The following is a 14584-nucleotide window of genomic DNA, read 5'->3' as shown; positions in this document are numbered from 1 at the left end:
TCAAATGCTTTTTTTTTGGTATATCAGAGAATAATAAGATCCCAATTAGTTTTTTTAATCCAAGCCTCAGCCCTCCTGTTTGTGTCATAATCCTTTTACTATTAACTTACATTAATTCGCATCAGTGCAGCCAAAATGTTTTGGGTGTGAGTTAAACCCATTGGTGAAAGTGTGGTTGAGATAAAAATTAACCTGCACTGTCTCTGACTCTTTTCCCTTCCCAGGTCCAGGGGAGACAGTGGATGCTGGGGTGACCTCCAGGAAGCAGAAGTCCTAGATGGACCATGCAGATTCTGCCCGGTCCCTTCCTCTTGACCCCTATAACCATTCCACTAACATTTTTCTGAAATTCTCCTGTAGGATCCATTGCTGTGGAGTAAAAGTTTAGTCTTTCATTAAGATGCAAATTCCCCCGGGGGAGAGGACATATTTTGAGCCTTATCTCTGCTGCTGTTACATTCTTGGGGTGGATAAGTTGACCTGTCTTTCCTCTGAGCAGAGTTTAGGAGGCAGGAGGAGGCTGAGGTGGGGAAACGCTGCAGGGGGGCGCGGTGGGGCCGGTCCAGCCTGGCGCCACTGCCCGGCTGCAAATTTGCCCAGGTGGCGGCCATCTGACTGCCTCCAACGGGCCTTTGTTTGCATGACCAGATTTTGAACATTCCCATTTTGAAGCTTCGATCACAGGATAACATTGCTTTGAAACAGCATCCTCTGTTTTAATGTGTAGATTTTGAGTCACCTGTTTGGCATTTTGTCTTCTTGGTGTTGCTTTACTATAAAAGCCAAATCATTTTTCCACTTTCAGGCACAATAGTCACCAAGATTATTAAGATGCATAAGTTAATAACATCCTGTCATCCAGAAAACTAGTTTGCATTTCATTTGGGGAAAAGGGTTTAATAATTAAATATAATCAATAGCAGAGTTATTATTCTAGTAAGTACTGGAATCTGAGAAAGATGCTGTCAAGCTGCACTTAGTAGCAGAGCCGTGGATTCCATTACTGGCTCTTCTTTCAGCAAAGCTTAATCATCTTTATAGGTTTCTCTCTGATTCCATCTCCTTTCCCTCTTTTATTGCTTTGGTCATATAAATGCTTCCGTGATTTAGTTAATAGGAGGCGGAGAAAGATATGTATATTTCCTTTTCTATATTAACATTAGCAGGGATCTTTTGATCACCCATATAGCATGTGGCTGATACTTATATTTTTAAAAGCGCGTTTAATTAAAGCAAAACAGGGTAAGTTCCATGGTCTTAATTTCCAGACTCAGTGAGGAGCTGTGCTTCCTTTGTTCCGAGCTGCATTCGTTTCCTCCTGTCCCATTGGTTCTTTGACAAGGGTGGAGGGAGGCGGTGGCGTGGACCAAACCAGTCAGCAAGCTTTGGAGGCGGGACCCTCTGTGCACAGCGCCCCACAGAGGTGACGCCTGGGGCATCTTATTCAGCGCTGCGGAGGGTGCTGATGGCCTTTTGGCCTGTTTTCACACCACCACACGGGTCTCAGTTTCATAACCTCCATCTGAACCGTAAATCTTGTGACGGTCTCTGCTCCTCTTCCGGGGCCTTTACCCCCTCCTCCCCGGCTTGGGGGTGGGGGGCCGTCACCATTAACACTGATGGGAGTGAGAGGTGGGAGAACAGGAGACCGGTGCCCAAGGTGACACCTGACCGCGTGCTTCCGGGATGCAGAGGGAGGAGGAGGGTGCCTCCCCTCCTCACTCCCGCCCCCTCCGTCCTTCACTCCCTCCATCTCCCGATCTCTTCTAAGGCGCGTCACAGAGGATGGCGTCACTGATGGGGGTCCCAGAGGGTGGCATCACAGGTCACACAGCTGGAGGCTGAGGGCGGAGCTGCTGAGGGCTGCTGGGAGCCTCCTGGGGCAGCCCTGCTGGGCTGTTCATCCTGGGCTGTGTTGTGGAATGTTCCCTGGCCCCTGAGGGATAGGGATGTCTGGTTCTGCTGGAGCATCCAGCCTGACATGGAGACTCAGGGCCCAGGACGAGGAAGGCTGAGTGTGAGACCTCACCTGGAGCCCCGCTTTTCTGGGACTGATCTGTACACAGTCACAAGGAGAGGATACAGCCCTTTTGAACCTTTATAGTTTCTTGCAGTCTCCACTTAGAACAAAAGCAAAACGCTAGGTTTGCTTAAAGCCTCTGACATCCAGTTTGCATGTTGTATAGACACTTCATAGAGATGAAATGTACTGAGGCTAATTCAGTTTCTAGGAAGCACATTCGGTCCTTACTTCTGGAATCCGCACCCCCAGCGTTCTGCAAAGAGCTGGCGGCACAGGTGCAGGGGGATCACAGGTGTGGTGGCCACAGGTGCAGGTGGAGCGCAGGTGCAGTGGGCCGCAGGTGTGGGTGGCTTCATGGTGGAGCTGTGCTGCTCCCACCTGTCCTGTAGGTGCTCCCCAGGGGGCAGGCAGCCAAGCAGGATGGCGGCCTCTCTCACTGCATTTCATGCTCTGTGCTTTTTGCAAATCTTTAATAATCAGGATGTCACATGCAAGAATGAAACACAGAAACAAGCCCCTTTGCGAACCTGTTCTCCCTGCTCTGATGCCGCTGCTGGCTGTCTGCTCTGCATGGGCCCTGGTGATTTGCAGGGCTCGCTCCGTGAAGCCTTTGGTCATGGGCTTTGCGAGGTGCCCACCTAGCTGCTCCGGGTGCCCAGGCCGTCCCCACTGGCCTTTCCAGGTGGGCTGGAGGTGATGGAAGGAAGGATGGAGGAGAGAGACGCTTCTGCAAAAAAATTTTTTTGGAAAGAAAAGTGGATGAAAGCTGTTATTTTTCAGTTTATCGATCCAATTCATGGAATGAAGGGTGCAGAATCGCTTCCTGTGAATCCTGACACCCACCTGCTACTCACTTGGGGCTGAGGAATCTCTAGAATTTTTGTCCAAAAATCCGCCCCAGGGGAGGGGATGAGAGAGGGCAAGAGAAAAGGAGCATCCCACAGGTGTTCCAATGAGTTAATAGAAAACCGTTCTTGTCTTCACTTGGAAGAAAATGTGTCGGCATTGGAATGAGACGGATTTCGAGTGTGGAGCTGGGAGGTGAACGCGCGTCACACTTAAGAGAGGTGCCCCTGGTCCAGGGCTCCGCTGTGTGTAAGCTGCTCGTGAGCAGGTGGGCGGGTTTATGCTTCCCTTAGTCCAGGCTCAGGTTGCTGCTGTGAGAGAATAGTAATGATGATGAGAATGATAATAATACGTATAACCCCACATTTCGCCGGAACAAACCCAACAAACGCTCAAGATGGATTGGATGTTTCTCCCCGGGACAGGGGGCCGAGGGCTCCCCTGGCTCCAGCACAGGGCTTTGTCCACACTCCGGCCTCCACGTCTAGTGGCATCAGCATCACCTGGATTCATCGTTAAACCGGTTTCCAAGGCAGCAGGTCCGGTGGCCGGCCTGAGGTCGTCCTTATGTTCTGCTCATGTCCCACGTCACGCGGTCGTTGCTGACCGGGGACTGAAGCTCAGGTGTAGAGGCCTTAAGTGACTTGCCTACATTCCAGTCAGAGCAGGTCAGCCTCTGAAGCCTGGAACCAAACTCACTGTCTACATCATCCAACCGTGTGAGCCGGTTGTAACAGTGGCAGCTAGCTGTTAGCCTTGGCCTTGGAAGACTGCCTTACTGTTTGCTGTAACCATCCTTATTTCTTCATATGGAGCTTGCCCAGGCACTGGGAGATAATAGACTTGCAGCTTGGCTTTATGACCCAGTGATAGACAGGAATCCTTCTGATGAAACTTGTTCCAGTGATGAGGTAGCTCTTTTTCCACTAGGCCTGGGATGGTAGGACCTTTGCTGAGGAAAGGCACTGGATTTTTCCCTCGACTCTGTTTTGTTCCCTAAAAGCAAATATCTTTACCTCCTTCCTCACACATGAAGCAATTTTTAAAGATGCAATAATCAACCATTGCTAATGAATTTAAGCATTGTAAAATACATAAAATTTTTCAAATGTAAAATTTTTATTCTGTCATATTTTAATTCAGAAAATTGTGATTGACTGATTTCCACATCAGCTCTCAAACACTTGAAAAGGCACCTAATGAAATGTAGAGGGAAAATGTGTGTTGTATAATCAATGAAATAAAATTCCCTGAGGTCACACCACAAAAAATAAGAAAGGGTACATCAACTTTATTTTATTAGAGTTGATTTACAGTGTTGGGTCAATTTCTGCTGTACTGCCTAGTGACCCACTCATACATATACACACATTCTTTTTCTCCTACTCTCTTCCATCATGTTCTATCCCAAGAGATTGGATACAGTTGCCTGTGCTGTACAGTAGGACCCCACTGTTTATCCATTCTAAATGCCATGGTTTGCATCTCAACCCCAACTCCCCGTCCACCTCACCTCCTTGGCAACAAGTCTGTTTGTGATCTGTTTCTGTTTTGCAGATGGGTTCATTTGTGCCATATTTTATATTCCACATTTAAGTGCTATCATATGGTATTTGTCTTTCTTTTTCTGACTTAACTTCACTCAGCATAAGAATCTCTAGTTGCATCCATGTTGCTGCGAATGGCCTCATTTTGTCCTTTTTTATGGCTGAGTAGTACTCTGTTGTATCTATGTACCACATCTTAATCCATTCATCTGCCAATGGACATTTAGGTCATTTCCATATCTTGGATATTGTGAATAGTGCTGCAATGAACATATGGGTACATGTATCCCTTTTATCTTTAAAAGTCAGCAAACTGAAAGGGTCCTTTGTAACTGAATGCTCTAGAACCTGTCGGAGTCCCAGGAGCATACTCCATCAATTATAAATCTGTGCTGGGTGTTTACAAAGGTTTCGTGTTTAGTATTGCTCTGAATCTGGTTTTCAGGCAGATGACAATCTCTCCTGTTTTGAGAGCAAACAACTCTAAAATAACCCACGTGTCAAAGCCCAGATTTTCAAAGGTGTTTCTTAGCTGGGGTGACTTTTTTGATTTGCAAGAGAAGCAAACAGGAATTTCTTCACCAGTTGCAGCCATAATAAAGAAGCGTAAGAAGGCTCCCTCACCACCAGTTTCCAGCAGCTCGTGTTTACTTCAGTTCTGCACAGTGGGCTGGGCTGGGCCAGGCAGCAGAAGACATTATTCTGGCCAATCAGCAGAGCATGTGAAGCAAATAAACCAATGGATGCAAGGCTTCTGCTTGCATCACAGCCACTGAAGTCAGGGGGCAAAGCTGGTTGCAGGGCTGAGCCCAGCTACAGGGTCAGAATTCTCTCCTGCAGCGGAGAGGGGCCGGCAGAGAATGCCGAACAATGATTGCTGCCATCAAACTCGCCACGACTTGTAGTTCCATTGAAAAATCAATCAGTTCAACAGGAAATAAAGCGAAGTGGTCATTGCATAGTTTGAACTCTCTTAGCAGCTGTTTCTTGCTGCAGAAATTTAGCTCTAGGTTGATGAGGTTGCTGAATGTCCGCAGATTTGATATATTTCCACTTGGTTCAGTTAGTAGTGAGCAAATTTGCTGAAGGAGCCTGCTCGTATTGTGCCAGCAGAGACCCCAGTCTCTCTTCATCTATTTTAATTTTACCATAGTTCGGAATCCTTTTGGCCATAGGAACCTGAGGCTGAGAATTATTTCCTGCAAAATTATGTATGGTATTGGTTACAGAGAAAAATCTCACCACCTGTTTGAAAGGAACTGGATGAAATTATTTGTTGGACTAATTTTTTCATTTTTAGCTCCTTTTAGGGTTTGGGCTCAGGTTGTGGTCAGTCACATGGCCTCACACAGACCATGACTTGTCCTTGTCACAGGTGTAGGCTCTCTCCACCCCTTCAAGCTGGATGACCCTGAGGAGACACCAGGAGGAAGGGGCGTGAGGACTGGAGTGTCTTCTGAGTCTGAGGCGGCTCCGAGAAGTCTGGACTGGGCTGTGTCGTGCATGACCTCAAGCCCCAGGACAATGGATCTTCACTTTCTTTTGGGGTCCCAGCCCCTTTGAGAGTCTGATGGAAGCTATGGATTTCCTCTCTAGAAAAAGAAAAAACCACATATGTACCCAAGTTGTAACATTCAATCTTTAATATTCCTTAGAAGTGAAATCCTCGAATCCCATATGCTTCTCTGGAATTTTAGCTCCGAATTGCTGTAGATGCTAAGATTTTTAAACATATGTAAAGTTAAGTCCCTACTTAATTAGATTTGCTAACATGCTTGCTTTATGATTTCATTCACCCATTCTTTGGGTTCACTGTTTTCTTCCTGAAGTACATCCTTTGGTATTTCTTTCAGTAAAGGTTTTTTTTTTTTCTCTCTCTCTCTCCCTCTTTCTCTCTTTTTAAAGCACTTGTGCGTGTGGAAGTTCCTGGGTCAGGGATCAAAACCACACCACAACAGTGACCCGAGCCACCGCAGTGATAATGCTGGACCCTTCGCCCACTGCACTGCAATGGAATGCCAGCAAAAGTTCTACCACCCTCACACAGGAGTTCACACTTCTAAGAGTGATAATTTGTAACTGCATGTATCTGCAAATATCTTAATTTCACAATTTCATTCACCTCTTCTGTTACCCTCTGGCAGTTTGCTCTCTGATTTGTTTGGTCTGTTTCACATTGGGTTTCTTCATCCACTGATTTCCTTGTGCCGTGTGTAACTTCTGTTTGAGAGCTTATATTTTATGGGATTCCCTCCTGCATGTACCTCACTTAGGCTCCATTTGGGGCTGTGTTGTGTTTTTTGGGTTGTGTCTTAGTCAAGGTTCTCCAGAGAAACAGAGCCATTAAATCTGTCATAAGGAACCAAATCACACAATTACGGAGGCTATGCCCCGTGATGGAGCTGGAGGCCCAGGAGAACAGGTTGTGTGTTTGGAGGCCAGAGAGTGGAGATCCAGTGGTGAGCCAGGTGTGGAGAAAGGCTAAGGACCAGGAACACTCATGGCGTGAGCCCAGTCCATGGGCAGAAGACCCAGTGTGAGGCCAGTCCAAGGGCAGCAGGAGACCCGGTGTGAGCCCAGTCCAAGGACAGGAGGAGACCCGGTGTGAGTCTAGTCCAAGGGCAGCAGGAGACCCGGTGTGATTCTGGTCCAAGGGGAGGAGGAGACCTGGAGTGATTCTAGTCCAAGGGGCAGCGGGAGACACACCCCAGCTCACAGGCAGAGAGAGGGAGTTCTCTCTCCCCTGGCTGAGGACTGGAAGGGCCCACCCGCTCCAAGGAAGATCCACTTTACTCAGTCTGCTCTTCCAGAAACTCCCGCACAGTCACGCCTAGACTCACAGCTGACTGAACAGCCGACACCTGGTCATGCTGACATAAGATTCACAACCATACAGGTGAGTGGAGCTCTGTTCGTTGCTCCCAAGTGTGGGTTGTTGACACCACACACGTGGTTCATGGAAGGGACCCATGTAAGGGTGGCTGTGGATTTTAAGCACACATGTAAAAGCTCTGATCTCTTGTTTCAAGGTGTTTGGAGAGCTCCGTGTGTTTCTGTCGTGACCTTGACCCCGTAGTCCCCCCTCAAGGGAAAGCAATGGGTGACAGAAAATAGGACAGGCCCCCGTGGGCTTCAGAGAGCCTTGCCACGCCGCAAGGGTGTGAGGTGCGACAAGAGATGCTAATACAGACACACAGGCAGTGTGGACATTGCCTGCCTCCTCCAGGTCTGCCGCACTGTGCGCCCAGAGCAGGGCTGCCCTTAACTCCCTGTGTGGCCGAGGCTGTTATTGCTCAGGTACATCCATAAAATGATTACCTTTTATTTTTAGGGCTGCACCCATGGCATATGAAAGTTCCCAGGCTAAGAGTCCAGTCGGAGCCTCAGCTGCCGGCCACAGCCACAGCCACAGCAATGCCAGATCCGAGTTGCGTCTTCGACCTGCAACACAGCTCGCGGCAATGCTGGATCCTTAACCCACTGAGAGGGGCCAGGGATTGAACCCACGTTCTCACGAATACTAGTTGGGTTTTTTACTGCTGAGCCACAACGGGAACTCCACAAAATGGTTACCTTTTAGCTGAGCTTCTCGAGCCTCTTTACCTTGAAACCACAGAGTTTAGTTGCAAGAATAAGAGATTGTTGTGTTTAAGCTTCTAAACACTGACTTTTATGGAGCTACAGTTTCTGTATGGGAAATGAACAATGTGCCTGGAGCCATTTCAGCTCACTGGCAGGAAGCACAGAACACTCCATCGCCTCACCTCTCTAGCTCTGTGTGTTTATATTGGCTTCCTCTTTGGAGAGCTGTTTTGCAACGCCAGGAGAGTAAATCTGTGCAGCCAGAATTGCAGCGGCCACAAGCTGAGCTTTGCAATGGTCTCCAAGTCACACCTGTGACACCTGGTTGGCAGCATCTCCTGTGAGGCTGAGGCTCAATGCATCACCCAGAGTCCAGGCTGGCTGATGGCACGTTTCTCCATGAGATTTTGTCTATCATGCTAGAGCTTATTGGAAGCTGCTGGTTGGCAGTTACTGAGAAAGTTTCAGCAGTAATGTCTATGAGTGCTCACCCAGAAGCAAATCAATTTAGTTTCCATACACAAATTCCATAATTTTGCTATTCATAATAGAATGCAATTATAAAATGAATTAGGACAAGTTAACAAATATAAGATATATGTATGTATATGTATGTGTATATATACACACACAACTGAAATACTTTTCTGAAGGTCATAAAATATTACTGAAATTAAAAATGTGTGTGTGTGTATATATATATATATATATATATATATATATATATATATGCATGGCAACAGAAAGTTGAAAAAACTATTTGCCTCAAATTAGTTTATCAATTTACTATGGTTTTTACTAAATTGTACTAATTTTATAAATTGATTACAATGGATTCTTTAGCAAATTGATAAGATAATTCTAAGAAAGAAAAATATTCAAAGAAATTTTGAAAAGGAGATTCTTTCTTCCAAGAGAGAGTTGCTAAAATAAATAATAAAATCAAAGCCGAATGGCATCAAAACAGTATGGCATAGATCACATAAAAGGGCCCACATAATGGAATATTTCAATACCATCAGTGTGAGAACTGAACACTTCAAGATAAATTGGGATACATACTGCCTTTCAGATCATTTGATATTTCAGATCAATTGGGAAATATACTCTAATGAGTGCAGTGGCAAGTTTGTTAACTGCTAGAAAAAAATACATTAAATGCATAGTTCACACCAGGCAGAACATACTCTAAAATAAGTTGAATATGGGAAAACAGTTCAACATTTAAAAAATATAAAATAAAGGGAAGTAGGTAAATATTTATCTAATCATTAAGGAAATAAAGGTTTGACTATATATAGATAAAATCATCAAAAAGTAAAATAAGCAGCTGTCCAGGTTTACTGGCAATATTTGCTGAAAAGCTGTCTTTTTCCCATTTTATACTCTTTCCTCCTTTGTCAAAGATTAATTGACCAAAGGTGTCTGGGTTTATTTCTGAGTTCTCTATTCTGTTCCATTGGTCTGTCTGTCTGTTTTGGTACTAGTACCACACTGTTTTGATTACTGTGGCTTTGTAACATTGCCTGAAGTCTGGGAGAGAGATGCCTCCTGCTTGTTTGTTGTTCTTCAGGATTGCTTTGGCAATTCTGAGTCTTTTGTGGTTCCATATAAATTTTTGGATTGTCTGTTCTAGTTCTGTGAAAAATGCCATGGGTAATTTGATAGGGACTGCATTGAATCTGTAGATTGCTTTGGGTAGTGTGGCCATTTTTACAATATTAATTCTCCCAACCCAGGAGCATGGAGTATCTTTCCATTTCTTTACACCTTCTTTAATTTCCTTGATTGCTTTATAGTTCTCGGCATATAAGTCCTTTACCTCCTTGGTCAGGTGTATTCCCAGGTATTTGATTTTTTGAGGTGCAATTTAAAAAGGTATTGCATTTCTGTTTTCCTTTTCTAATATTTCATTATTAGTATACAGAAATGTGACTGATTTCTGAATGTTAATCTTATATCCTATTTTGCTGAATTTGTTGATCAGTTCAAGTAGTTTTTGGGTGGAGGTCTTAGGGTTTTCTATATATAATATCATGTCATCTGCATACAGTGATAGTTTTACCTCTTCTCTTCCTATTTGGATGCCTTTTATTTCTTTTGTTTGTCTGATTGCTGTGGCTAGGACTTCCAATGTTATGTTGAATAACAGTGGGACAGCTGCATGCAAATCAATGAAACTAGAACACACCCTCACACCGTGCACCAAAATAAACTCGAAATGTCTGAAAGACTTAAATATAAGACAAGACACCATCAAACTCCTAGAAGAGAACATAGGCAAAACATTCTCTGACATCAACCTTACAAATGTTTTCTCAGGTCAGTCTCCCTAAGCAACAGAAATAAGAGCAAAAATAAACCAGTGGGACCTAATCAAACTGACAAGCTTTTGCACAGCAAAGGAAACCAAAAAGAAAACAAAAAGACAACTTACAGAATGGGAGAAAATAGTTTCAAATGATGCAACCGACAAGGGCTTAATCTCTAGAATATACAAACTTATACATATACAAACAAGAGCAAAAAACCCAAAAACCCAACTGAAAGATGGGCAAAGGACCTGAATAGACTTTTCTCCAAGGAAGAAATACAGATGGCCAACAAGGACTTGAAACAATGCTCAACATCACTGATTATTAGAGAAATGCAAATCAAAACTACCATGAGATACCACCTCACACCAGTCAGAATGGCCATCATTCATAAGTCCAAAATAACTAATGCTGGAGGGAGTGTGGAGAAAAGGGAACTCTTTTGCCCTGTTGGTGGGAATGTAAGCTGGTACAACCACTATGGAGAAGAGTATGGAGGTACCTTAGAAAATTATACATAGAACTACCATATGACCATGCACCAAAATCATGCATATATCTGGACAAAATCTGCTTAAAAAAGACACAAGCACCTGCATGTTACTTGCAGCACTATTCACAATAGCCAAGACATGGAATCAACCCAAATGTCCACTGACAGATGATTGGATCAGGAAGATGTGGTATATATACGCAATGGAATACTACTCAGCCATGAAAAAGAACAAAATAATGCTATTTGCAGCAACATGGATGGAACTAGAGACTCTCATTCTGAGTGAAGTAAGTCAGAAAGAGAAAGACAAATACTATATCACATATATCTGTAATCTAATATATGGCACAAATGAACCTTTCCACAGAAAAGAAAATCATGGGCTTGGAGAATATACTTGTGGTTGCCAAGGGGGAAGGGGAGGGAGTGGGAGGGACTGGGAGCTTGGGGTCAATAGATGCAGGATGTTGCCTTCGGGATGGATTAGCAACGGGATCCTGCTGTGCAGCACTGGGAACTCTAGTCAATTATGATGGAACACATAATGCGAGAAAAAAGAATGTATACATGTATGTGTAACTGGGTCACCATGCTGTACATTAGAAAAAATATATATATAAAGAAATAAAAAAGTAAAATAAGCACAATGAAATCAAAAGACAAATTGGGTCAACAGTTAAAGAGTAAATTTTGTGATGATAAAAACACCAGTAAACAAATGGAAAAATAGCAAATTCACAAAACAAAAAATACAAATGGTCAAAGATCTTAAACATTTAAACACTCTTGTTTTTAAAACAAATGTAAATTAAAACAACGACGTGATTTTCTCCCACCGAACTAACCATGATTTCAATATATCAATAGTCAGTGCTGATGAGAATGAAAAGAATCAGGCACTCACAGTCTATGAAATTCAAAATGTAATCTTTTAAGAGGGCAATTCAATAGAACTTGCCATATGCCTTCATAATTTCCTTTGCCTGAGTAATCCCACTTTTCTATTAAGTTGGAACAAATGAAATAATCAATACTTGATCATTTTGACCTAAAGAAGTGGCAATTTCACATGGTTGAACCTATTAATTTATTATAAGGTAATTATCTAGAGGGGATAGGACAAAGATTTAAGAGCAAAGATATTCACAGTAGCATTACTTATAGAAAAGAAAAATTAGTCAAATGTAAACATTCAATAGTAAGAGTTAGTAAAATACAGAAATCCATATGGTGGGGTATTAGGCATCTGTGGAATTATTCTCCCAGTGTATGATTCTGGATTGGATGATGGACTGTGAAAAGAGAAAGAGTATAAATACAATATTCAGATAATTGGAGGAATTTAAAAGTGGACTGTGGATTAGATAATAGTATTTGTATCAATGTTCAATTCTTGGGTTTTGATAAATACACTGTGTTTTGGCAAGAGAATGTTCTTATTCTTAGTGAATAAACCTGTTAAAGTATTGGGGGATAAAGGAGCATGCTATTTGCAACCTACTCTCAGATGATGTAGAGAAAAAAATATATGAAGGGTATATATGTATGTATTTATGTTACCTATATTATCTATTTATCTTATGTTTATAGATAACTATAGATTATATAATCTACACATTGTTTTGTTATTTCATATATAGTCTGCATTTTATATAGAGGAAATATAACAAAACAGATATAAAACACATATGTTGAATATCAAAGAACATATATATATGAGGGGAGAGAAACTGAGGACACAAATAGCAATGGAGATAAAATGTTAATAACTGGCTAATTTGATTAATCTGAGTAAAAGACACAGGCATGTTTGAACTACTAGTCTTGCAACTGTCCTCCAAGTTTGACATTTTATCGAAATAAAAATGACAAAAATTCTCCAAGGTAAAAGCCATGTTCTCAATTTAAAGGCCTGGGAGGAGTTCCTGCCATAGTGTAGTGGGTTAAGAACTGGACTGCAGTGGCTTGGGTCGCTTCGGAGGCGCAAGTTTGAATCCCCAGCCTGGTACAGCAGATAAAGAAGGAAATGGCATTGCTTCCTATGTGTAGGTTACACAGGCTGCAGCTGTGGCTCAGATTCAATCCCTGGCCTGGGAGCTTCCTGGATGCTGAGGCTGCCGCCATAAAATTAAATAAATAGATAAATAGGAGAAGTCTCACTATATTATTTAAATAGAGCATCTACCAAGCTATCCGCCTATCTATACCTCTAGCTGTCCAGTTGTCTAGAGGACTTTTATCCATATAAATATCATTAGAAAGATATACACCAATATGCTAATGTGCTTTCGTTTTTTATGGATGATGGACTCACATTTCAATTTCTTCTTACACGTCCGTATTTCCTAAATTTTCCAAGCATAGAGCTTAGAAATTCCATTTTAAAAAGAATGAGAGGGAGTTCCCGTCGTGGCTCAGTGGAAACGAACCTGACTAAGATTCATGAGAACACGGGTTTGGTTCCTGGCCTCACTCAGTGGGCCAGGGATCTGGTGTTGCTGTGAGCTGTGGTGTAGGTTGCAGACACAGCTCAGATCTGGCTTTGCTGTGGCTGTGGTGTAGCCTTGGCGGCTGCAGCTCTGATTTACCTCCTACCCTGGGAACCTCCATATGCCATGGGTGCATCCCTAAAAGGCAAAAAAAAAAAAAAAAAAAAAAAGAGAGAGAGAGAGAGAGAAAGAATGGATGGAGGAATTTCCCTGTGCCACAGGGGTTAGGGATCCAGTGTTACCATAGAAGCTGTGGCTCAGGTCACAACTGCAGTGCAGGTTTGATCCCTGGCCTGAGAACGTCCAAATGCTGTGGGTGTGGTGGGAAAAAAAAAAAAGAAGAGGCATGGGAAAAACCTTTCTTTTTCTGATTTGGTGATCTTTCTCTTTGACCCATCCTCTCCTTGTGATTTTGAAGGTAATCTCACAGATGGGAAATCAAAGTCATGAACCAGATTCACAGTGGGATTTTGAGAGATGCTTTGAGATTCATAGATCCCAAGACCCCATTTGAACTAGTAAAATCCTTACGAAACGGTTGTGACTCGTGCCCTGCAGAAGTTTTCGGGTATCTCCAAAGCAAACCTTAACTGTGGCATGTGCTCTTCTTACTGGAGACCAGGGTATTGTCTGCAGACACGATCAGCAGTGGATGCCAGTCACAGAGGGCAGAAGCCTTGTCTTTGCTTTACACAACTGAGGAAATGGTACAGCAACAGAGGGAAGACAGGTTTCTCCCACTTTTTTACCTCTTCTCACAGAGGCAGATCAGTGACAGGAGTAACTCAAAATGTTATCACAAGTGGTTTTGGATCTTGTAGCTCATCACAGGACCAAGCCAAATTCTAGTACCCGACAAGAGAACCAGGAAGGATCCACGTGGCCCCAGAGGTACCACAGGCCTCAGTTAGGTCACCCTCCTTTCAAATAGTGTTACTATTAAGCATTCTAATGTAGCTGTAGCTATTAGTTTCTTACCCAAGGCCTCCTTCCTTCCTTCTTCCCTCCCTCCCTCCCTCTCTCCCCTTCTTCTTCCCTCCCTCCCCGCCTTTGTCTTTTTAGGGCCACACCCGCAGCATATGGAGGTTCCCAGGCTAGGGGTCAAATCAGAGCTGTAGCCACCGGCCTACACCACAGCCACAGCAACATCAGATCTCAGCCGCATCTGAGACCTACACCACAGCTCTTAATCCACTGAGTGAGGATCAAACCTGTGTCCTCAGATACTTGTCAGATTTATTTCCACTGAGCCACGACGGGGACTCCACTAGTTGGATTCTTCACCT

General features: G+C 43.5%; 1 protein-coding gene across 6 annotated transcripts in view; it reads right to left on the bottom strand.

Annotated features, from left to right (window-relative positions):
- Positions 1 to 5688: 5688 nt before the first annotated feature.
- LOC146405885 (uncharacterized) overlaps positions 5689 to 14584 on the bottom strand; it is a 35426-nt gene continuing 26530 nt past the window's right edge. For 4 of the 6 annotated variants that reach the window (XM_085022045.1, XM_085022031.1, XM_085022083.1 and 1 more), the window contains one exon: positions 5689 to 6008. The gene's annotated coding sequence lies outside the window, so the exon portion shown is untranslated. Of the gene's footprint in view, positions 6067 to 14584 lie in introns of all 6 variants that reach the window. The other 2 variants (XM_085022037.1, XM_085022079.1) reach the window with 1 other exon arrangement.

Source organism: Sus scrofa, chromosome 1 (genome assembly GCF_054392235.1).
Source record: "Sus scrofa isolate SSC_HxYL_T2T_F1_AM1 chromosome 1, Sscrofa_HxYL_maternal_Yorkshire_Landrace_v2.0, whole genome shotgun sequence".
NCBI lineage: Eukaryota > Metazoa > Chordata > Mammalia > Artiodactyla > Suidae > Sus > Sus scrofa.
Note: the sequence above shows the minus strand (reverse complement) of the source record. Positions and strands in the feature narration are given on the sequence as shown.